This window comes from Nerophis lumbriciformis, linkage group LG09, assembly GCF_033978685.3.
Source record: "Nerophis lumbriciformis linkage group LG09, RoL_Nlum_v2.1, whole genome shotgun sequence".
NCBI lineage: Eukaryota > Metazoa > Chordata > Actinopteri > Syngnathiformes > Syngnathidae > Nerophis > Nerophis lumbriciformis.
The window spans coordinates 13,030,802-13,054,461 of record NC_084556.2 but is presented as its reverse complement, the minus strand read 5'-3'; the positions used below and the strand labels follow the sequence as shown (position 1 = coordinate 13,054,461).

The 23,660-nt window shown below is 41.1% G+C and overlaps 1 long non-coding RNA gene across 2 annotated transcripts in view; it reads left to right on the top strand.

Moving 5' to 3' along the window:
- The first annotated feature begins 469 nt into the window (after positions 1-469).
- Positions 470-23,660, top strand: part of LOC133607143 (uncharacterized) — a 117,595-nt gene continuing 94,404 nt past the window's right edge. For both annotated transcript variants that reach the window (XR_009815382.1, XR_009815383.1), the window contains exon 1: positions 470-545. This is a non-coding gene — a long non-coding RNA (uncharacterized lncRNA). The remainder of the gene's footprint in view (positions 546-23,660) is intronic.

Genomic DNA, 23,660 nt, shown 5'->3' with positions numbered 1-23,660 from the left:
TCACCATGTGCCTCTCAGTGCCTGGAGCCGGCAGCTCGTTAACCTGCCTTCCTTCCTGCTGTCACCTCAAACTAAATAAACACAGAGGGCTATCTGCGCTGTGCACACGCACGCACACGTGCACGCCTAAATACCCATGCTACCATTGGTGCATGTTTCCTCCCTCAGTGTCTTGCTTGCTTACTTTCCTGAAAACAGAAGTTGACCGAAGGCTTATTTCCAGCTTGTACAATCACGACTGTATGTAACTCTTCTACTCCTGAACTGCTGCACACAAAAGGCAGAACGTGTGGCGCTGTTATTAAACCCCTTTAAGTCGGTTTGACTTGAAACTTCTCACACAGCTCTACAAAACACCCACTGTCAATATTTTAATGGTTTTGTGTGACGTTCATGTAATACTTGTTTCAATGTGGTCCGAATAGTTCTTGTCTGTGTTCCAATGCGGTATGTTTAATTATATTTTTAGAAGAAGAAGAAGAAGGAAATCACTGAACTTCGGACTCAATCCACACTTTGACTGACGACATATTTCTGCTTCAAATGTGAGTCTGCTTACATCACATAACTTCCCATGTGTATTCTACTCTTGATTTGAACAAAAGTGCTGTAAAAATAAAGAAAATGCTAAGTTGATAAGTTGGATTGACTTAAAATTACTTATATATTCCTTATTCAAGTAAATAGTTTTGGGGGCCCCATTTCCAGAAAGCTAAACACTCTTAAATGTTGTATTCCGAATAACCAGCCTCCTTTACAGTAGACATTTGACTTTGGTGCATTTATTGTGTCATAGATAGGGATGTAAATGCTTTAAAATGTAATATCGGAAATTATCGGTATCGGTTTCAAAAGTATCGGTATCAGTTTCAAAAAGTAAAATTTATGACTTTAAAAAAACGCCGCTGTATGAAGTGGTACACGGACGCAGGGAGAAGTACAGAGCGCCAATAAACCTTAAAGGCACTGCCTTTGCGTGCCGGCCCAGTCACATAATATCTACGGCTTTTCACACACACAAGTGAATGCAAGGCATACTTGGTCAACAACCATACAGGTCACACTGAGGGTGGCCGTATAAACAACTTTAACACTGTTACAAAAATGCACCACACTGTGAACCCACACCAAACAAGAATGACAAACACATTTCGGGAGAACATCCGCACCGTAACACAACATAAACACAACAGAACAAATACCCAGAACCCCTTGCAGCACTAACTCTTCCGGGACGCTACAATATACACCCCCCCGCCACCCCCCCACCTCAACCCCCCCCCCCAATCCCACCCACCTCAACCTCCTCATGCTCTCTCAGGGAGAGCATGTCCCAAATTCCAAGCTGCTGTTTTGAGGCATGTTAAAAATAATAATGCACTTTGTGACTTCAATAATAAATATGGCAGTGCCATGTTGGCATTTTTTTCCATAACTTGAGTTGATTTATCCCGCGACCCCAAAGGGAATAAGCGGTAGGAAATGGATGGATTTGATTAATTTTGAATAACCTTGTTACATTGTGTAATGCATCCAGCGGACATCTCTAGTCATAGAGTTACAGGAGTGCTCATATTTTTTTTTTTTTAATATTCTGCAAAAAGGCGAGTCTCTTACAAGATTGTTTTAACTGAATTCAAGGGCCACCAGTTGATTGGCTCTTTTGATGAAAAAGAGAGGACTGAAAAGTATAACTAAAGACGTTGAACTACTGACTGCATCTGAAGTAAGCTATAGAACACCTCAGTTACATTACATCACATTACAAAAAATATATTTTACTGCCATAAAGAGGAGGACTTAAAGGAGTGTCTCGAGGAACGCCTCAGTTATGTAAATAACAAGTTTGGACCCTAGTGTTCTGTTTGCTAGCAAGGTCAAAATGTCAATTCAAAGGACCTGCCAATGTGTTTACAGCGGTCCAAGTTTCTCTATACCAGTGGATCTCAAACTGTTTTCACCAAGAACCACATCAGAAAACACTTGACTCTGCAAGTACCACCATAACGACCAACATGAAAGTAAAGTAGCGCAGTAGGCCTAAGCATTAGTTTAAAACAAGGCAGAGGTTTTATTAAACAAGTATATTTCATATTTTTGGCCACTGTAACATTCATCATCAGCGGTCACTTGAAGCGAGTATGACGATCCTTCTGGTAGGGGTGTATCCCTTTATGGAGGATGCCTGGGCGTGACTTAGTTTAACGTGAGGAGACTGGTGCACAGACAGTCCCCACATGATCCTTGACAGAATCGGGTCAGGGTCCAGTGGCATGGAGTCCAAGACGACTGGGGACCCTTTTCTGCTGCAGCCTTCTTCCGCCATCGCAGCCGTTGTGGTAGTTCTTAAATCTACCGTCTTCCGCATGCTCCGCCATTGAGGTCTTCACCGTATCCCTGGCTAGGGGGCAGTCAGGTACTAGGCCTTTGCCAAGGGCCACCTGGGATAACAGTCGTAAAGGGGTTAACCTCCTAGTGCTCCAAGACCCCATAGAGGAGCCTCCACTGCCGGATGCACTTTAACGTTATGCCCAGGATATACTGTAACATTACACACAGTTTGAACAGTAACATTGTGTTTGAATATAGCAAAATAAAACACTGGACTTTAATTAGTTATTTTTGGCATACCACTAGATGGAACCCGCGTACCACTAGTGGCAGAGTCGTGTATAGGGAGAGAATGGACCACCCGGTTTCAAGGGATCTCCTCAATGATTGTCATGTGACAACCAAGCACCATGTTATATACCAGTTTGAAGCTACAGCTAAGCGACACTGCATTTCCCCGTTATACATTTCTTTAAATTGAAGAGGGCTTGCAGTGTAAACTTGCCTTGTTATGACTCGCAAAAAATACGGGAAGCACTTGAATACGTTTATTGCAACCAAAAAAGGAGAGAAATATGGGAAGTGAAAGTTCGCTGGGAAGGCTGGAGAGACAATAACAGTTTATTTTCTAAAGTAAATCTGTACAGCAGATATGGGCATCTATATCAACAATATGTGATATTGGTTCCGGAGTTGGCTCAACATGTTGAAGTGTTGCCTCCCTTTGCGGGGACTTTTTTCCTGTATATTCTGGTGATAGACTTAGACTTAGACTAGACATAGACTTCCTTTTTATTGTCATTCAAATTTGAACTTTACAGCACAGATAAGAACGAAATTTTGTTACATAACCCCATGGTAGTGCAGGATAAAAAAGCAATAAGGTGCATATATAAATAAATAAATAGGTTACTGTACAGATAAATATATTGCACTTTTTCACATGCGTCCACGTTTATGGATGTATGTTATATTGTATTTTTTTATTCCAGCGAGTTAATCCATTTTGGGGGGAGTCATTTAATAATGATCTTACGGCCTGAGGGAAGAAGCTGTTACAGAACCTGGAGGTTCTGCTTCGGAGGCTGCGGAACTTCTTTCTAGAGTCCAGCAGTGAAAACAGTCCTTGGTGGGGGTGGGAGGAGTCTTTGCAGATTTTCCGAGCCCTGGTCAGGCAGCGGCTTTTTGCGATCTCCTGGATAGGAGGAAGAGGAGTCCTGATGATCTTTTCCGCCGTCCTCACCACTCTCTGGAGAGACTTCCAGTCTGAGGCATTGCAGGCTCCAGTCCAGACAGAGATGCTGTTCATCTGCAGGCTCTCTATAGTGCCTCTGTAGAATGATGAGAATGATGGGCTGACTACCCTTAATTATTTTACCTTCAGCATGCTTTACCAATCCAAAATACGTCCAGACTACAGATGTTGTCCGTTTACTAGGAGGGCAACATCTCAAGAGCGACGTCCGTGTGTTGTTTTCCGCCATTGCAAACAGCGCTAGTGCGCATGCGTCATCTACGGAGGTGCGGCTGCTGCTGCTGCTGTGTTGTCAGGAAATGAGCAATGTCGCTTAGAATGCATTAATAAATGATGTTTTTTCGATAATAAAGAATTAAAAGGTATTACTAACCGTCCGGAATTTAACCGCAGTTTATCATTATATCGTTTACCGTTACATCCCTAGTCCATTAACAAGTAAAAAGTGGAGGCCGGTCACGCCATGTTCTTGCCGTAAATGCTGGTCATTTTTTAGGGCATTTCGGCAAATGACAAGGGGGGTTGTGGCACTTTCCGCGGTTGCCGTGGTTAAATTCGAGCCCTGTACATATATATATATATATATATATATATATATATATATATATATATATATATATATATATATAAATAATTACTTTTTTTAATTGATTTTTTATTTTTTTTAAATCGATAAAAATCGTTACAAATAAGAATCACGATTCATTCGAAAAACTGTTTTTTTTGACACCCCTAATACATTCACATGGGAAACGAAGTATATCGCGCTCCGTTACAGTAAATTGATACACTTTGCCTGAAAAAAAATTGCTTCAAAACTGCACCTTTTCGGCATGTGTCACCAATAGTCCAAACTAAACTAATAAATATTGCAGTAAAAAGCATTAAAAAGCAGTATTAAAGTTAATAAGGTGAAAATGAAATCAGAAAGGGATGACTCGCCACCGCAAGACCTCTGAAAAATATTCAAAGAAGCAAAAGTAAAAGCGCAGACATACACAGCACAGTGCTTACAAACGGTACATTGGAGGCAAACACCACAGTTGACATCCATCCACCCATTTTCTACCGCTTATTTCCTTAGAGGTCGCGGCGGGCGCTGGAGCCTATCTCAGCTACAATCGGGCGGAAGGCAGAGTACACCCTGGACAAGTCGCCACCTCATCGCAGGGCCAACACAGATAGACAGACAACATTCACACTCACATTAACACACTAGGGCCAATTTAGTGTTGCCAATCAACCCAGGTTACTTCAAGCAAAAGTGATAATTTTTCCCTAATTGTTGGTCCAACGCTAATGAAGATTTTGGCAAGATGAGGGTAATATGTTTATTTTTGTCATGATCCGCGGTCCGGATCATGTTTTTGTGTTTTCTGTTAGTTTTGGACTCCTTTAGTTCCTGTTTGTGCACCTCCCTGAGTTTGTTTTGGTTGCCATGGTTGCTAATTATGTTCACCTGTCTCTGATTAGTGCTCGGCCGCTCACCTGCTACCCGAGCACTAATCAGAGGCATTATTTAAGCCTGCCATTGCCGGTCAGTCGGCCGGGCGTATTCATTTCATGCAATGCCATAGTTTATGCTGTTTGTTCGCTTCATGCCGTGTCCATGTGGGTTTTATTTGCTTCATGCAACCCTGCTACGTAAGTTGTTTGTCTCATGCCAAAGTTACGTGTTTATTTCTTGTCCATAGTCCATGCCATACTTGCCAACCCTCCCGGAAATCCGGGAGACTCCCGAAATTCAGTGCCTCTACCGAAAACCTCCCGGGACTAATTTTCTCCCGAAAGTCTCCTGAAATTCAGGCGGACCTGAGTGACGTGTCGACAGCCTGTTTTCACGTCCGCTTTCCCACAATATAAACAGCATGCCTGCCCAATCACGTTATAACTGTAGAATGATCGAAGGCGAGTTCTTGGTTTCTTATGTGGGTTTATTGTTAGGCAGTTTCATTAACGTCCTCCCAGCGCGGCAACAACACACAACAACAGCAGTCACGTTTTCGTCTACCGTAAAGCAGTTCGTCTGCCGTAAACAGCAATGTTGTGACACTCTTAAACAGGACAATACTGCCATCTACTGTACATGCATATGTGACAATAACATATACGGCTTTTAGAGAGTGCAGTGCACAACTGCGCACACAAGGAGACGACGCAGAATGCATCATCAAAGAGGGTTTTCAGCATGGTTAGAAAAATAGTTACAGAGAATAGAACAAGGATGGACAATTCAACCCTTAACTCAACAATGAGTAGATGAGTGTTATGTGTGTGTATATGTGTAAATAAATGACCACTGAAATTCAAGTATTTATTTTATTTTTATATATATATATATATATATATATATATATATATATATATATATATATATATATATGTATATAATAAAATAAATATATATATATATATATATATATATATATATATATATATATATATATATATATATATAGCTAGAATTCACTGAAAGTCAAGTATTTGTGGTTAAGAGTATATTTACAGCAAGAATTCACCAAGTCAAGTATTTCAATGAATTCTTGCTGTAAATATACTCCTCCCCTCTTAACCACCCCCCCCCCCCCCACCTCCCAAAATCGGAGGTCTCAAGGTTGGCAAGTATGGTCCACGCTAATAGTAGCATTAGCTTCGAGTGTGACTTGTTTTCCGTTTTTTGTATTACTTTGATATTTTGTGGAATAAATAATGTTCCAACCTGCACGCCATGTCCGGAGTAGTCCGTCTGCATTCCTGGGAGAACGACCCCGCCGCAAGCTGTGACCCAAACGTGACAATTTTTGGTCGTTGTGTATTTTCCGAGCAGCTGGTCACTAAACACTGCATGAATGTGTGGTGGAATGCATCAAAAACGGCCACAAAATTATCCCAAAATGATTATTATATATAATACTTTGACGAAATGAGAGCAAATTTGATTGTAAGTTTATGAGCTGGAGTGTCTTTAGTACTAGATTTAGACTTATTATTGTGGTATATTTTGTCAGGAAAACTAATGTCAGAACGACTCACTTGCATGCTTCCAGGCACAGCCGCACACGTCCTTAGTACCAAACATGGCGCCTCTCGTTTAGTCGTCCATACTCTCTCTAGACACGACTCTGACTAGTGATACACGTACCACAGTTTGAGAATCACTGCTCTATACAACAGGAATACTCTGGTGTTCTTAGGAATTTGTTGCAAAAATGTTTGTCTACCAAGTTTTATACTGATCTTGGTGGCCTGTATGGTGTCATTCCAGGGTCGGATTTGGCTTTAGGGCCGCCAGTTGAATAGCCCTGTCTTAGGGTGTTAAGTCGAATCACTGCAAACTTTGGTACGGATATTTAGGGTACTGACAAGCACATGTCTGTAAATCTGAGCAAGATGGGTTGAAAACATGACCGCCATCAAGCAAAACAGACAGAACTTTGCAACTAATTGGCATTGACCATTTGCTAGCTTTTGAAGCATTTTGATCACAACCCGTACGGCGTGCCGCAAATGTCTTACACTGAAGATAAAAGGACACTCAATGACATCAGTAATGCCGCACAAACACAGAAAGACAAGAACACCCACCCGGTCCCCCCCCACACACTGATGTAGAGCCTTTATTTACGCTGTGGGGAGGATGTTACAGTTAGGATGGGATACAACATGTCATTGAGGAATTCCACTTCCCTGTCAGTGGAAAACAATCTCCCTGGACTTATTGGCACCCGGCAGGGCTGTGCAGATGTTGTGACAGGGTACTCGCTATCAGGAAATGAGACCCGAAGTATTGCTTTGGGGCCTGAAAACCTATCCTCTCCCAACGGACACCCACCACCTTTTTTGATTGGGATTTGTTATACAGTGTGTGCTACACGGGCGTAAATACTTTGCAGGAAGTGCAGCTCTTATAGCTGTAGTTGGCGTCATCGTTTTACAATAGTTGTTTTCGTTATTTTAAATGTTGTTTTTAAAGACCCCTGAATATGGGTTTATTATGTAGTTGACGACAATTGTTTCATATCATTACTACCATAATTTGTAATATAAAAAATGCAACCATGTTATTTCTTTCCTATTTTTTTCCGATCCAAGCCAATTAGCAAGAAAAGTAATCTTGATAGTAAAAACATAGTAATTAAAACGTGTATCACCTTTACACATCCTTATTTTACATAAAACAATAATTGTAAAAAAATTAAAGTGTGGTATGAAATAACTTTTTTTTTTTCAAACTATTTTAATGAGTACTTACAATATTAGCGCAGGTGTAAGTGACTCAGAAGTTGTAGGTGATGCTTTTCCATTCCAGTTCTCTAGGTGGCAGTAATGAGGGAATGGTTGCTAACTGCCGAACAAAAGAAATAGAAACTTATAATCAAAAATAACGATAAATGATCAATGGGTTATACTTGTATAGCGCTTATAAGAGGGGAAAAGCAAATATACACAGATATTCCTATTTAAAGTATAGCAATAATCAACAATTATATATAACTAAAAAGTGCTGTTTTATGATATATTTTTTGAATTTTTTAAATTTGTAAGTATTTCAACGAGTGCCATATAAACTGTTAAAATAAGAAAGAAACATGTAAAAAAATACTCCTAGAATAAATTTAAAAAATCAAAAGTTGCAGTTAAGGCTGTTCCATTCCAGTCCTATAGGTGGCGGTAATGTAAATTACAAAGTGAAGGTTACCATCTGTCAAACAACAAAATACATAATATGTAAAAAAAAAACAGTATTACACATAAATAACCTTAATTAGAATATAGCAATAATTATATAAAAGGGTATATAATTGTAATTTATTTTAAGGGATTACAGTTTAAAGTTTTTACTTAGTGTCCTCTGAACCAGGGGTGTTAAACTCATTTTGGGTCAGAGGCCGCATGGAGGAAAATCTCTTCGCACGTTGGCCGGACTTGTAAAATCATGGCATAATAACTTAAAAATACAACAACAACTTCAGATTGTTTTCTTTGTTTTACTTCCGCCCAAAATAAAACCAACACATTCTGAAAATGTACATATCACAAATAATCCTTTTGACAAAACACTTCAAGTCCGTTGAACATTCTGAGGAACAAATTGTTGCAGTTTTAAAAACACCATAAAGAACACCATTAACTTAGACTTAATCTCAGTGTATCTACAAAGCAGCTAAACTTCAAGTCACAGCCCATCTAGGATGGAACAAAATAAAGCATAAATAAAAACGCTTCTAGGTATCAACTACTTCATTTGTCATTTCCACAGTTCACTTTCTTTAAATTTCCACAGAAGACAATAATTTCCACAGAACAATATCAATGTGCAGTGTCTCATGCAGCATTTTAAATAGGGTTACCACTTGTTTATTTTACTCCTGTTTGTTTTACGTTTTAACATCGAGGGGGAGGAGTTGCTGCCCCGCTTTACCGTGTACCTCTTGCTTGGTATGTTTGCTCGCTATTTGCTTGCATAACAGAATTGCTATTGCAACATCTAGTGGACAACTTTTACTTAGAACAGCAGTTTCTTTAATTGAAAAATGCAGCTTAATTTTACACAAACTCATATCGTGGGCCGGATTGCTCCCTCCTCTAAACTAAGTTAATGGGTACTTTAAGTTGAAGCTGTTCCACTCCCGTCCTGTGGGCGGCGGGCATGTAGTGAAGTGAAGTGAAATGAATTATATTTATATAGCGCTTTTCTCTAGTGACTCAAAGCGCTTTACATAGTGAATCTCAATATGTAAGTTACATTTAAACCAGTGTGAGTGGCACTGGGAGCAGGTGGGTAAAGTGTCTTGCCCAAGGACACAACGGCAGTGACTAGGATGGCAAAAGCAGGAATCGAACTTGGAACCCTCAAGTTACTGGCACGGCCACTCTACCAACTGAGCTATGCCGTACATTACAAAGTGGTTGCCAGCTGTCAAAAAAATCCATTCAAATGTAATGATCCTTTATTTCTTTGAGTTATATCCCTATTGTTATTATAATATGTTATTAGAAAATAATGATTACAATAATGTATATAGTAGTACACTTTAACCATTTTCGGGGGTTGGATGTGTAAGTATTTCATTGAATGTCCTGTAGCGTAACAATATTATTATTCAACACAAGTGTCCAACATTGTAACAACATTTAAGTCAGACAAGAGGAACATCATCATATGTATTTTTTACTGATTTATTTCTTCTTTGTCTCACCAAAGCATTCTGTCAATACGTTTTCTCTCCCAAAAAGCACAAGACAAACACAGGAGATGAGTTGTGTTGTTTCCCCCCCCCCCAAATAAAACAACTCTTCCTAAACGGATACAACACTCTGAAGTGCATGTAAACACACTATTTCACTTTCTTTGTCTTGTGGCCTTTTGAATGTGCTTAATACCCACTTTAAAACCAAACAATTCCACTCCAAAACACATAAAACCACATGTAACAAAGCCACATGAGGGATGTGTGTTACTTTCATAAAAATAACTAACATACCTCTCCCCCCCACCTTTTTTAAATATTCCCCTCAAACTTTAGAGCCTCCAGAGCATTTCCACATTAATCTTGTGGGTTTTAAATGACCTTTTTGTTGTTTGAAAAAGTCACCTAGTAATGTTGGGGGAGGAGTAGCAGTGGAAGCATTAATAAACAAAGAAATAAATAATGTTTATTGCCAGCCAGACATGACAGTGGCTTTACGGCCGGCCCATAAACTGGAAGACCCGGCTTTAGAATTTACATAATTACTTCCTGGTGTAAATTACTCAAACGACCCCACTCCCAAATCCGGCATCCCCCTTTCTTCCACTCCTAACTCTGCTTTTACTGGGTTGGATTACTTCTAATTACAACAGGTTTAGTGCACATTGTTCTAGTAGTGCTGAATACAAAAAGTTATGTGGTGTAGATGAGGCAAAATGTATATGAAGCAAAACTTTCAACAGAATTAGGAGGTTCATTGTTAGCCACAGTAACAAACAAAAACTAATCGGTTAAAAAATGGCAAAACCAAAAAATATGTTTTTTTTTCAGATTTTAAAATGTTTTTGTTTCTTAGAAAATAATGGAAATAAACAAGTATTTTTAATCAAGTCCATTTACTGATTGACACTCTGTTTACCTACAGCAGTGTGTTTCAACCACTGTGCCGCGGCACACTAGTGTGCCGTGAGATACAGTCTGGTGTGCCGTGGGAGATTATCTAATTTCACATATTTGGGTTAAACATTTTTTTTGCAAACCAGTAATTATAGTCTGCAAATGATGTGTTGTTGTTGAGTGTCGGTGCTGTCTAGAGCTCGGCAGAGTAACCGTGTAATACTCTTCCATATCAGTAGGTGGCAGCCGGTAGCTAATTGCTTTGTAGATGTCGGAAACAGCGGGAGGCAGCGTGCAGGTAAAAAGGTGTCTTATGCTTAAACCAAAAATAAACAAAAGGTGAGTGCCCTTAAGAAAATACATTGAAGCTTAAGGAAGTCTATGCAGAACGAAACTAAAACTGCACTGGCTACAATGTAAACAAAAACAAAATGCTGGACAACAGCAAAGACTTACTGTGGAGCAAAGACGGCTTCCACAATGTACATTCGAACATGACATGACAATCGACAATGTCCCCACAAAGAAGGATAAAAACAACTAAAATATTCTTGATTGCTAAAACAAAGTAGATGCGGGAAATATCGCTCAAAGGAAGACATAAAACTGCTACAGGAAAATACCAAAAAAAGAGAACAAGCCACCAAAATAGGAGCGCAAGACAAGAACTAAAACACTACACACAGGAAAACAGCAAAAAACTCAAAATAAGTAATGGCGTGATGTGACAGGTCGTGACAGTACACCTACTTTGAGACAAGAGCTATATTGATGCATGGTTGGTTATGGTTTGAAGTCATATCCAACAATTGCGACAATGACTTTTAACTGTCAACTGAGTTTATGATTTCTGCTGGTGGTGTGCCTCCGGATTTTTGCAACGCAAAAAATGTGCCTTGGCTCAAAAAAGTTTGAAAAACACTGACCTACCGTACATTATTCCTTTCTGGATTTCTAGACAGTTTTATGATAAAACACTAATCATGTTTGTATGGTTTGTAACTTTAGCCATTAGAAGATCAATTGTTAAACACACTGGAAGTTAGGATTGCTGCAGTAATTCTGTCTCTTATTTATTTTACGCCTTTGTGACTGTTTTGGACTTAAGTTATCTTTTTCTCTGTGTGGTATTTTAGTTCCTGCCCTGTGCCCTTATTTTGTAGTTTCACTTCCCCGTGCCATGCACAGGCGTCCACACCTGATGCCTGATTGGCAACCGGGACACACCTGTACCCGTTTGCCAATCAGTCTCCTATTTTAGAGCGTGGGTTCATTGTTATGCACTGCGCTGCGTTCCCTATTGTTCTGCTTCGCATTTCTGCCTTAAACAAAATAAGTGCCGAGTCTTGTCCCTTTATTAGTTGCACTCTCCTTCTTTTGTTACTTTTTCTATTCCTTGTTGTGTTTTCCCCACTTCCCCGTCAGTCCGTTTTCTTTTGGTTATTAAAGAATATTAGTCCACCTTCTGCCTGTCGTCTGCTGCATCATGGGGTCACGTCACTAAAGCGTGACAATTTCTTTACATAAATGCATCACATGACTGTAAATGGCACAGATATCCATCCATCCATCCATCCATTTTCTACCGCTTGTCCCTCTCTGGGTCGCGGGGGGTACTGCAGCCTATCCTCAAAGTTTTATATTCATTATACAAATGATTTACGAACAGTTAGTTGCTGTAAGTCCCGCCTGTGTCTCTTGCTTTTCAACCATCCATCCATCCATTTTCTACCGCTTGTCCCTTTCGGGGTCTTGCTGAAATGTTACCTGCTCGTCAAGTTTTGTGGGGACTGGGCTAAACTCCCCACAATTACTGTGGGTGTTTTGTAGAGCGCATTAAGCTGTGTGCAAAATTTCAAGCCAGTTGGACTTATTGGGTTTATTAAGAGCGCCACCATGTGGTGTATTTGTCAGAAAAATAATAGCACAGGCAACACAGTCGGGGTGCATGTTTTGACACATTTTCACCCCTTTGTATAAAGCAGCGGCTACTGAGTAGAATATTGAAGATTGGTGTGGGTCTTTGTGTATGTTCACAGCACGCCTGTGCACCAATGAATGCTTTGTGTGGTTTGATGTGTGTCTGTGTGTGTGAGATTGTGTGCACATATAAATGAATGTGATTGTGTTTATTTGCTGCCTGTGAGTAGGACACAGGAAGCCTTGGGGGCCCCCAGCTTTTGCTGTGGTATGGAGTGAGCAGGAGATACTGTGTGTGTATGTGTGTGTGTGTGTGTGTGTGTGTGTGTGTGTGTGTGTGTGTGTGTGTGTGTGTGTATTCTTGTATTTCTAAACTTCTTGAGACATCAACAAGGAAAAGTACCGTCCATAGGAGGACGGGTGAACAAGTTAGGACCAAAATCATGGTCCCAATACGGAAAACCATTGCATCTAATAAAGAATGTCTCATTTGCACCCGTGGCGGTGAAATCTATCAAAATTAGGGTGGTCCCAAAAAGGAGGGATTTTTCAAATTGACTGTTTGTTGGTTTTAAACGTGCTCCCCCTCTTGTCAACATATGAAATAACAAGTGTGTGTAAAAATTTGAAGTGCTCCCTCTCTGGCCAACATATGTAATAAAAAGTGTGTGTAAGAAATTGAAATGCGGCCCCTTTGGCCAAAATTAATCAAAAAAAATATGTATATAGAGACATACTGTAATAACTTGAAGTAAATAATGAAGATTAAATGTGCTTTATAAATAAAGTTGATTTGATTAAAAGCCAATTACAAAAAAATTATAATTTAAGTTTACCTTTTTTATATTTGCATAGTTTGTATGTATTAAACATTTTGTAAATACAAAACTTTATATATCTAGAAAAGGTGGTCCTAAAGAGGTAGGCATTTTTCAGAGGTCTCAAGAAGGTAACAAATACGAGAATGTGTGTGTGTGTGTGTGTGTGTGTGTGTGTGTGTGTGTGAGTGTGTCTGCTGACTATGACTGCTGGGCATGGAGTCTCAATGGAGACAGAGGACACATACACACACACATACACTCTAATAGGATGATCCTAGTATTTTTTTTGCATGGACCATCCAGACAACCAGGGTTGTGCGGCACAAACGTAGGAAGAGTACACACACATACACACACACACACACACGCGCACACACACGAGGCACAAGTGGTAACACTTTATTTGAAACATATAGCGGTGATTTATTGCATCCTAATGACCCACCCAGGCCTTGAGTTGATTCATCCCTGATGTCAACTCTTAATATCTTCCTGTTAAGTAGAGGCAGCAAAATAAAAGTCATTTTCTTCACCCCTCTATTGAGAATCATCACATTTTTGGCACGCAGGTTGGAAAGTCATTTTTTTGAACCAATAAATGATGAATACATGTGTCAAATTGAATTATATTTGCACTAAAACTACAGTATAGTTAGGTTGTTGTCTTTTAACATGACTGTTTTTTTCCTCGTACAATACATTGTGTGCACCCCTACTGTATTGTCTGTGCTATTATCTTACTGACAGAGGCAATTATGTCAAACCTCAAATTTTGACCGCCATAAGTCTGAGTCACTTGAACTTTCTCACACAGCTACCATAACTTTAGTTTGTTTTGGCCAGTCACCACATTTGGTACACTGCTTGAGGGGACTGACAAGCAAGCACGTGTGTAAAATTTGATTATGATTGGTTGGAAAACAAGCAAAACGTCTTTGCATGGGCATGGGCGTGTCTAATCAATCAATTAATGATAGACCATTTGTATAATGATTGTAAAACTTTGATATCTGACTATATTTGCATGTATACCAAAGCATTTGAAACAGTCATAAATTACCCATCATTTACTCATTAAAGGGGAACATTATCACCAGACCTATGTAAGCGTCAATATATACCTTGATGTTGCAGAAAAAAGACCATATATTTTTGTAACCGATTTTTGAACTCTAAATGGGTGAATTTTGGCGAATTAAACGCCTTTCTATTTTTCGCTCTCGGAGCGATGACGTCACAACGTGACGTCACATCGGGAAGCAATCCGCCATTTTCTCAAACACATTACAAACACCGAGTCAAATCAGCTCTGTTATTTTCCGTTTTTTCGACCGTTTTCCGTACCTTGGAGACATCATGCCTTGTCGGTGTGTTGTCGGAGGGTGTAACAACACGAACAGGGACGGATTCAAGTTGCACCAGTGGCCCAAAGATGCGAAAATGGCAAGAAATTGGACGTTTGTTCCGCACACTTTACCGACGAAAGCTATGCTACGACAGAGATGGCAAGAATGTGTGGATATCCTGCGACACTCAAAGCAGATGCATTTCCAACGATAAAGTCAAAGAAATCTGCGAGCGGATGAGGGTATGTCTACAAAATATATTAATTGATGAAAACTGGGCTGTCTGCACTCTCAAAGTGCATGTTGTTGCCAAATGTATTTCATATGCTGTAAACCTAGTTCATAGTTGTTAGTTTCCTTTAATGCCAAACAAACACATACCAATCGTTGGTTAGAAGGCGATCGCCGAATTCGTCCTCACTTTCTCCCGTGTCGCTGGCTGTCGTGTCGTTTTCGTCGGTTTCGCTTGCATACGGTTCAAACCGATATGGCTCAATAGCTTCAGTTTCTTCTTCAATTTCGTTTTTGCTACCTGCCTCCACACTACAATCATCCGTTTCAATACATTCGTAATCTGTTGAATCGCTTAAGCCGCTGAAATCCGAGTCTGAATCCGAGCTAATGTCGCTATACCTTGCTGTTCTATCCGCCATGTTTGTTTGTATTGGCATCACTGTGTGACGTCACAGGAAAATGGACGGGTGTATATAACGATGGTTAAAATCAGGCACTTTGAAGCTTTTTTTTAGGGATATTGCGTGATGGGTAAAATTTTGAAAAAAACTTCGAAAAATAAAATAAGCCACTGGGAACTGATTTTTAATGGTTTTAAAACCCTTCTGAAATTGTGATAATGTTCCCCTTTAAAAACATTTTTTAACCCAAATTCTGTAATATTATTCTCTGAAATGCACGTTACACGTGTAATAGTAGTTTTTTTTAGATGACATGAGAACATGAGAAGCTACTTAACAATATTTATTTTTGTGGTTTAATAGATAAAAGTGGGCCAACCATGTGGAAAATGTGTCTTAGGTTGGTTGACACCATTTGAGAACCCCTGCTGTAGGTGGTCCGCAGGTTTTTATTTATTGCTGCAGTTTTTTCCTAAAACACTAATTTAGACAATTATTTTACCATCCTTACCCTAATTACCCCCTACTTACTTCCTGCCTTTTCTACCACTTGCGGTTTGGCTCCAGTCATTTGACAGTTTCGCCACATCCACTTTGGTTTGTGGATGGTGATTTGGCTCCCAGGGTGCTTATTTGTGGAGCCATCTTCCTCTTCTTTTTCTTCTGACACTGCTGCATATGATGTGTGGTTTCTACCCATAATGCCCCGCCGAAGCACCAGGCTGGCATTTTGCACAAAGAAGGCGGAAAACGCACCGGAGTTAACTTCGAACGTGTAACAGGCGTTGTCGATTTAATGATATTTACATTTTGTTACATTTGACAGCAACTATCGAAAATAGAATCATTTGTTGTAAGCTTTTATGCAATAACCTTCATCTCATGTGACCTCCTCTTGACAACTACAGTAGTCCTCTTTGTGGCCTTTAGCTGTTTCCAAGGTGATTCTAGTCTCATGTTTATCCTGCAAAGTTTTTTCAGCCCTGAAGAGAAAGGACGCCAAATGTCTATCTTAAAAAAAAAAAAAAAAAAAAAAAAACCCTGACTGAATGCGTGTTTGAATAGAATAGAATAGCTAATGTGTTCAGTTGGTCCCAACAGACACAGGAAGTCCAGCATGTCATTATGGGACAGAGACGTCTTTGTTTGGACCGAGGTCGCTGAGCAGGTGCCTCGATTTCTCTCCATCTGTGTTCCTTTTTGAATATGACATATTTAGCGAGTAGAAACACAGTGGGATTCTTTGTTTGGCCAATCAATTTAGCGGAATGATAATCTCGCAAACTGACTATTTGTTTGGTGCAATGTTGGCCGTACGATAATGCACTCAGTATATGAAATGCGGGGCATCATTTTGGCGGAAACTTTCATCAATAATCATCATCTTAAGTTCTTTCCTCAATCTTTTACATATTGTGTGACATGAATGATTCCGTAAAGGACATTGCTTCATTGTGTCACTTGTTGGGAGCTTATAAGTAGTCCGAGTTTCCCTCTTATTTTGTGATATGCATTTGCTCGTATCCGGTAACAAGACACAGTTTTTGGTCCACGTCATCGTTATTGAAGCCAAAGTGTGCCCACATAACTGAAACCAAATTCCTTTTTGGTACAAGCTGCTCTCGTTGTACTGATGGCTCATTGTTAGGGTTTTCCTTCATGACGCTTTGCCGTAGCAGACTGGCTGTGACTACTTCTTCTACTGCTCTTCTGGCAGCTTTCTTGCTTAGCGACACCCGGTGGCCTGTGGTGTGACTACACAACCGGTAGTGTATCAAAGGGACAGTCTATTTGTAGAAAAAAAATCTAGATAACCGACATGGAAGTTTGAAGTCGGTTTGAAGATCCAAGGCCATGTTCACACTGCAGGTCAATTCCGATTTTTTTTCCGCCGATTTTTTCATGAGCATCAACATTTGCATTTTAAAATATGCGAAATCTCCAGAAAATTGATACAAATATGGGATTTTTCAACATCACAATAGCATTTTATGGATTTAATACACTGTAGGGTTTCCTTGAAAATGTTTTGACACTTAGAAAAAATCCCGACTTTTTGACAGTAAAAATCCAGACTCAGTGTTGTGTAGAAAGGTCACATTGATTCCACTTTCTGACATCTTGCGATTAATTTGTGCTAATTTTGAATGCCATCCATCCTCTTCTGCTTATCCGAGTTAGGGTCGCGGGGGCATCAGCCTAAGCAGGGAAGCCCAGACTTCCCTCTCCCCAGCCACTTCGTCCAGCTCTTCCCGGGGGATCCCGAGGCGTTCCCAGGCCAGCCGGGAGACATTGTCTTCCCAACGTGTCCTGGGTCTTCCCCGTGGCCTCCTACCGGTCGGACGTGCCCTAAACACCTCCCTAGGGAGGCGATCGGGTGGCATCCTGACCAGATGCCCGAACCACCTCATCTGGCTCCTCTCGATGTGGAGGAGCAGCGGCTTTACTTTGAGCTCCCCCCGAATGACAGAGCTTCTCACCCTATCTCTAAGGGAGAGCCCTGCCACCCGGCGGAGGAAACTAATTCCGATCTTGTCCTTTCGGTCATAACCCAAAGCTCATGGCCATAGGTGAGAATGGGAACGTAGATCGACCGGTAAATTGAGAGCTTTGCCTTCCGGCTCAGCTCCTTCTTCACCACAGCAGATCTATACAGCGTCCGCATTACTGAAGACGCCGCACCGATCCGCCTGTCAATCTCACGATCCACTCTTCCCTCACTCGAGAACAAGACTCCTAAGTACTTGAACTCCTCCACTTGGGGCAGGGTCTCCTCCGCAACCCGGAGATGGCACTCCACCCTTTTCCGGGCGAGAACCATGGACTCGGACTTGGAGCTGCTGATTCTAATTTTGAATGTTTAAACCTAAAAAAACATGGTTTCTAAAACTCTGTGCGGTCACACATTAACTGTTAGCATACTTTTGTGAACATTAGCATGATAAAATTTTTGCTAGCTTACAGTGCAAGTCCGAATTTTTCATATCCTACCCTGGCCTCTTCATGACATTAAAGTGCATCCGGCAGTGGAGGCTCCTCTATGGGGTCTTGGGGCACTAGGAGGTTAACCCCTTTACTACTGTTACCCCAGGTGGCCCTTGGCAAAGGCCTAGTACCTGACTGCCCCCTAGCCAGGGATACGGGGAAGACCTCAACGGCGGAGCAGGCGGAAGACGGTAGATGTAAGAACTACCACTACGGCTGCGATGGCGGAAGAAGGCACCCCCACATCCATGTGGGCCCAGTTATGGGGAAATAACAACCCAAGACCTCTACGGTGGAACAGGCGGAGGATGATTGCTAACCCTACGGAGCGTCACAATGGCTAGGATGGCGGATGAAGGCTGCAGCAGAAAAGGGTCTCCAGTCGTCTTGGACTCCATGCCACTGGACCCTGACCCGGATTTGCCAAGGATCGTGTGGTGACTGTCTGTGCACCAGTCTCCCCACGTTAAACAAAGTCACGCACAGGCATCCTCCATAAAGGGATACCCCCCTACCAGGAGGATCGTCATACTCGCTTCGAGTGACCGCCGATGATGATGATGGTGGATATAAATCAGATATATGCGATACGGTCCGGCCATTAGGACGCGTTCATCCGATCAGAACGTTGTCAAAAAGCGATAGGCATCATAATTATTCGCCGAAATAGACGGTTATAAAATAAATAGTTGACAACAGAGCAGAAAACAAGTGAAACTAAAATGTTTTAGGAACTCATGTTAAAGTTTTACCATTCCTGTCTCCGACTGCCCACCCACAGACACGCTCGTCAAGCACACATCAAAGCAAAATATCCGGTTAAACTGCCAGAGCCAAAATATATGTCTTCTTCCTTCTTAATCTTCTAAACGCAATAATTCGGTTAAGAAAATCTTGAGTTTGATTGCACAAAATCCTTGAAATTGCCACTAATATGCCAGGACTGAGACTGTGGAAGCCATGTTCACTTCAGTAAACATTGCAATGCGTGCGTCGTCATGACGTCATGTCCGCACGCGGGTCAGATTGCATTCACATTAGAAATTGTTTTGGGTAATGTGAATGGACACTGAAAAGATCGGATTTGACAAAAAAAATCTGCATTAGACATCCGACCCGGCAGTGTAAATGTAGTCTATATGTGGGTTTTGATTATTTTTTCCCAGCCCTAACAAAGTGTGACCCAAAATAGCAGAGGCGGACGTATTCGGTCTATAAATGGATTCCCCTCCCTGGGACAATACCAGTATAGTCCAGAGAAATGTCCTCATCAACTGTGTATGTAAGGATAATCTGGATATAAACGGGTTAAAGTTGTTGTTAATTCGGACTTTTCTTTCAGTTCATTAGGTTATTTCAAACTTTCCCACTTAGGAAATAAAAAAAATCTAGGCCATTTAATTTACCCAGCCATTTGGGTAAGCCCCACAGCGAAGTTGCTATTGTTAGTGTAGCTTTGCGTTGCTATTTTTAAGCATGTGATGTCATTGGACACATAATAACGGGGCCAGAGGGACTCTGATGGCGCTTATTTTAGTTGATGTTATTGAATATGGAGAGCATGTCAAGACATAGAAAGATACACCAAACAAGCTCCTGCAGTTTTTCCCTGTAAAACCTGTTTCTATTAGTGGTTTTCAACAAGGGGAATCACATCATATTATAGACGTATCTCATATCTGTTGCAGTTGTGGTCTGGCCCACAAACCCTCTGGCCCTGAGTATTGATTATACAGTACAGGGGTTTCCTGCCTTCTTCAGCCCATGGACAAGCTCGTTTGGCTGCAAATTCTTTATTTTGGTATTGGTCAGCGCCAACGTTTTTGCAATCCTATATCTGTACGTGAGTCAGAATGACAACGAGTTCTTGCCTACCAGGCACAAGACATTAAAACAACAGAGAACTTGTTGAATTAGGTCATGACATTGAGCAACTCAACTTTTTAACAACTGCAAAAACTTTGAGCTTTTACCTGGTCTTTCTGTCTTAACTGAACTCCTAAAATCAAACAACTTTTGCAACATCCATCCATTCATTTTGTACCGCTTGTCCCTTTTGGCGTTGCGGGGGGGTTGCAGGAGCCTATCAGCTGCATTTGGGCAGAAGGCGGTGTACACCCTGCTACCACCAAACCCTCCCTCCCTCCGTGCGTCAGTTGAGGTGGGCGGGGTTGGGGAGGCGGGGTTTGGTGGTAGCGGGGGTGTATAATGTAGCCCGGAAGAGTTTGGGATGCAAGGGATTCTGGGTATTTGTTCTGTTGTGTTTATGTTGTGTTACAGTGCGGGTGTTCTCCCGAAATGTGTTTGTCATTCTTGTTTGGTGTGGGTTCACAGTGTGGCGCATGTTAGTAAGAGTGTTAAAGTTGTTTATATCACAACCCTCAGTGTAACCTGTATGGCTGTTGACCAAGTATGCCTTGCAGTCACTTACGTGTGTAAGCAGAGGCCGCATACTACATGTGACCGGGCCGGCAAGCAGATAGCATGGTGTAAAAGCGGACGCGACGACATGTTGTAGAGGACGTTAAAGGCAGTGCCATCACGGCACGCCCTCAATATTGTTGTCCGGGTGAAAATCGGAGAATGTTTGCCCCGGGAGATTTCCAGGAGAAGCACTGAAATCCGGAAAAATCAGGGGGGTCGGCAAGTATGCAGCTGAGCCGCATCAGAGTGATCAAAGAGACGCATGCGGCTCCGGAGCCGCGGGTTGCCGACCCCTGCACTAGTAGAAGGAATACAATTTTTGGTGTCACGAGGGCTAAGGATGACTCGCCTGAAGTGATTGAAGTTATGAGAATCAACTGGTGTGATAAGATACTGCAACTCTTTGTACACTGTTTTGCACACTGGCCTTAACGGGGGGCGACACGTGAACTTCGCCAACAAACAACACATGACAGTGTCTTGAGAGGACGGGAAAAGGTCAGCCAACAGGAACCTGAAAGGCAACATTGAACCTCAGTGGGACATGCCAAGATATGCCCATGCGAATGCGCACACACACGCACACATATACCCACAACTCTCACATATCTGAGGAAACGTGACTTGGCCCCTTTTTTTCTCGCCTATAGGCGCGCTAGTGTCAAAGATGCACTGTTGATGTTGTGTGTCCCCCACGGGTTGCCATGGAGATGTTCCTTGTTGCTCATGATATTGACTAAACAGATGTATGTTAACAGGAAGGGGGAGAGAGAGAGAGCTTGGGTGGGGGAGCAGGAGGCGGGGGGGCATTCCAAGTTTGCAAAGAAGATGTGACCATGTGAAATTTACAAGTTTTCCCAAGAGCCTCGTCAAGCAGATAGCCTGTTGGCACGTTAGAGGGGAGCAACAGATGTGCGCACATCATTGCCTCGGTCACAACACAACTGTACGGATACGTGAGCGAGAACGGCCATGTTAGTTTCCGCCATGTGTGCATGCAGCAGGTTGTTTATAGCACGATGAAGCAGTGTCTCGGCATGTGTACATATCCGCAAGGATAAAGTTCCCATAAACCGCCTGTTTCCAGTCTGATGTGGATATATTTACCTCTCTTTCCACCATCTGTCCATCTTTAAGGCTGGAAAGTGTGACGTGTGGGGGGGCGTCAAGCGAGGACGCATCGCTAAGGTTTGGGGGCATATCTAACATTTTCTATGCCCCGCACCTCTAGACTAAACTTTTCAAATGTTCTTAGACTTAGACTTCCTTTTTATTGTCATTCAAATTTGAACTTTACAGCACAGATAAGAACGAAATTTCGTTACATAAGCTCATGGTCAGAGGTGGGTAGAGTAGCCAGAAATTGTACTCAAGTAAGAGTACTGTTACTTTAGAGATTTATTACTCAAGTAAAAGTAAGGAGTAGTCACCCAAATATTTACTTGAGTAAAAGTAAAAAGTATGTTGTGAAAAAACTACTCAAGTACTGAGTAACTGATGAGTAACATACACACACATATCATATATATATATATATATATATATATATATATATACAGTATATAATTTATATTTATTTATTTTGCCGTTTTTGTTTACATGTTAAAGGTGTTTTAATGAATATACATGCATGTTTAACACATATAGATTCCTTTCTTTCATGAAGACAAGAATATAAGTTGGTGTATTACCTGATTCTGATGACTTGCATTGATTGTAATCAGACAGTAGTGCTGATAGCGTCCACGTTTTCAAACGGAGGAGAAAAAAGTTCCTCCTTTCTGTCTAATACCACATGAAAGTGGTTGATTTATGGCATCTTATTTGTCCAGCTTCCATATTCGTTTTTATACACTTTACAAGAAATACATTGGCGGCAAACTCCTTAGCTTGCTAGCTTGTTTGCGCTGGCTTTCGGAGACTCTTGTTTTGAAAGCGCAGGCGCGATGGAGCGGCACTTTTATTGTGAAGACAGGAACTGTGCAGTCAGTCTTTAGGCTTTTGACGGGATGTACGGTTGAAATAAAAGGGTCTTTTTTCCTTCACACTTTTGATTGATTGATTGGAACTTTTATTAGTAGATTGCACAGTACAGTACATATTCCGTACAATTGACCACTAAATGGTAACACCCCAATAAGTTTTTCAACTTGTTTAAGTCAGGTCATGTGACCGCCTGGCTCTGTTTGATTGGTCCAACGTCACCAGTGACTGCATCTGATTGGTGGAACGGAGTGAACGTCACCAGTGACTGTTTTTGTTGAAACGCAGGCACTATGAAGGTCTGTCTGACAGACCAAAACAAACAAAGCGTGCATTAACAGATCGATAAAAAATAGTAGCGAGTAGCGAGCTGAATGTAGATAAAAGTAGCGGAGTAAAAGTAGCGTTTCTTCTCTATAAATATACTCAAGTAAAAGTAAAAGTATGTTGCAATAAAACTACTCTTAGAAGTACAATTTATCCCAAAAGTTACTCAAGTAGATGTAACGGAGTAAATGTAGCGCGTTACTACCCACCTCTGCTCATGGTAGTGCAGGATAAAAAAGCAATAAGGTGCATATATAAATAAATAAATATATATAATATATATATATAAAATACATAAATATATATAAATAAATAAATAGATTACTGTACAGATAAATATATTGCAATTTTTCACATGCGTCCATGTTTATGGATGTATGTTATATTGTCTTTTTTATTCCAGCGAGTTAATCCATTTTGGGGGGAGTTGAGGGGATCATTTAACTATGATGCGTTCAAGAGTTTTATGGCCTGAGGGAAGAAGCTGTTACAGAACCTGGAGGTTCTGCTTCGGAGGCTGCGGAACCTCTTTCTAGAGTCCAGCA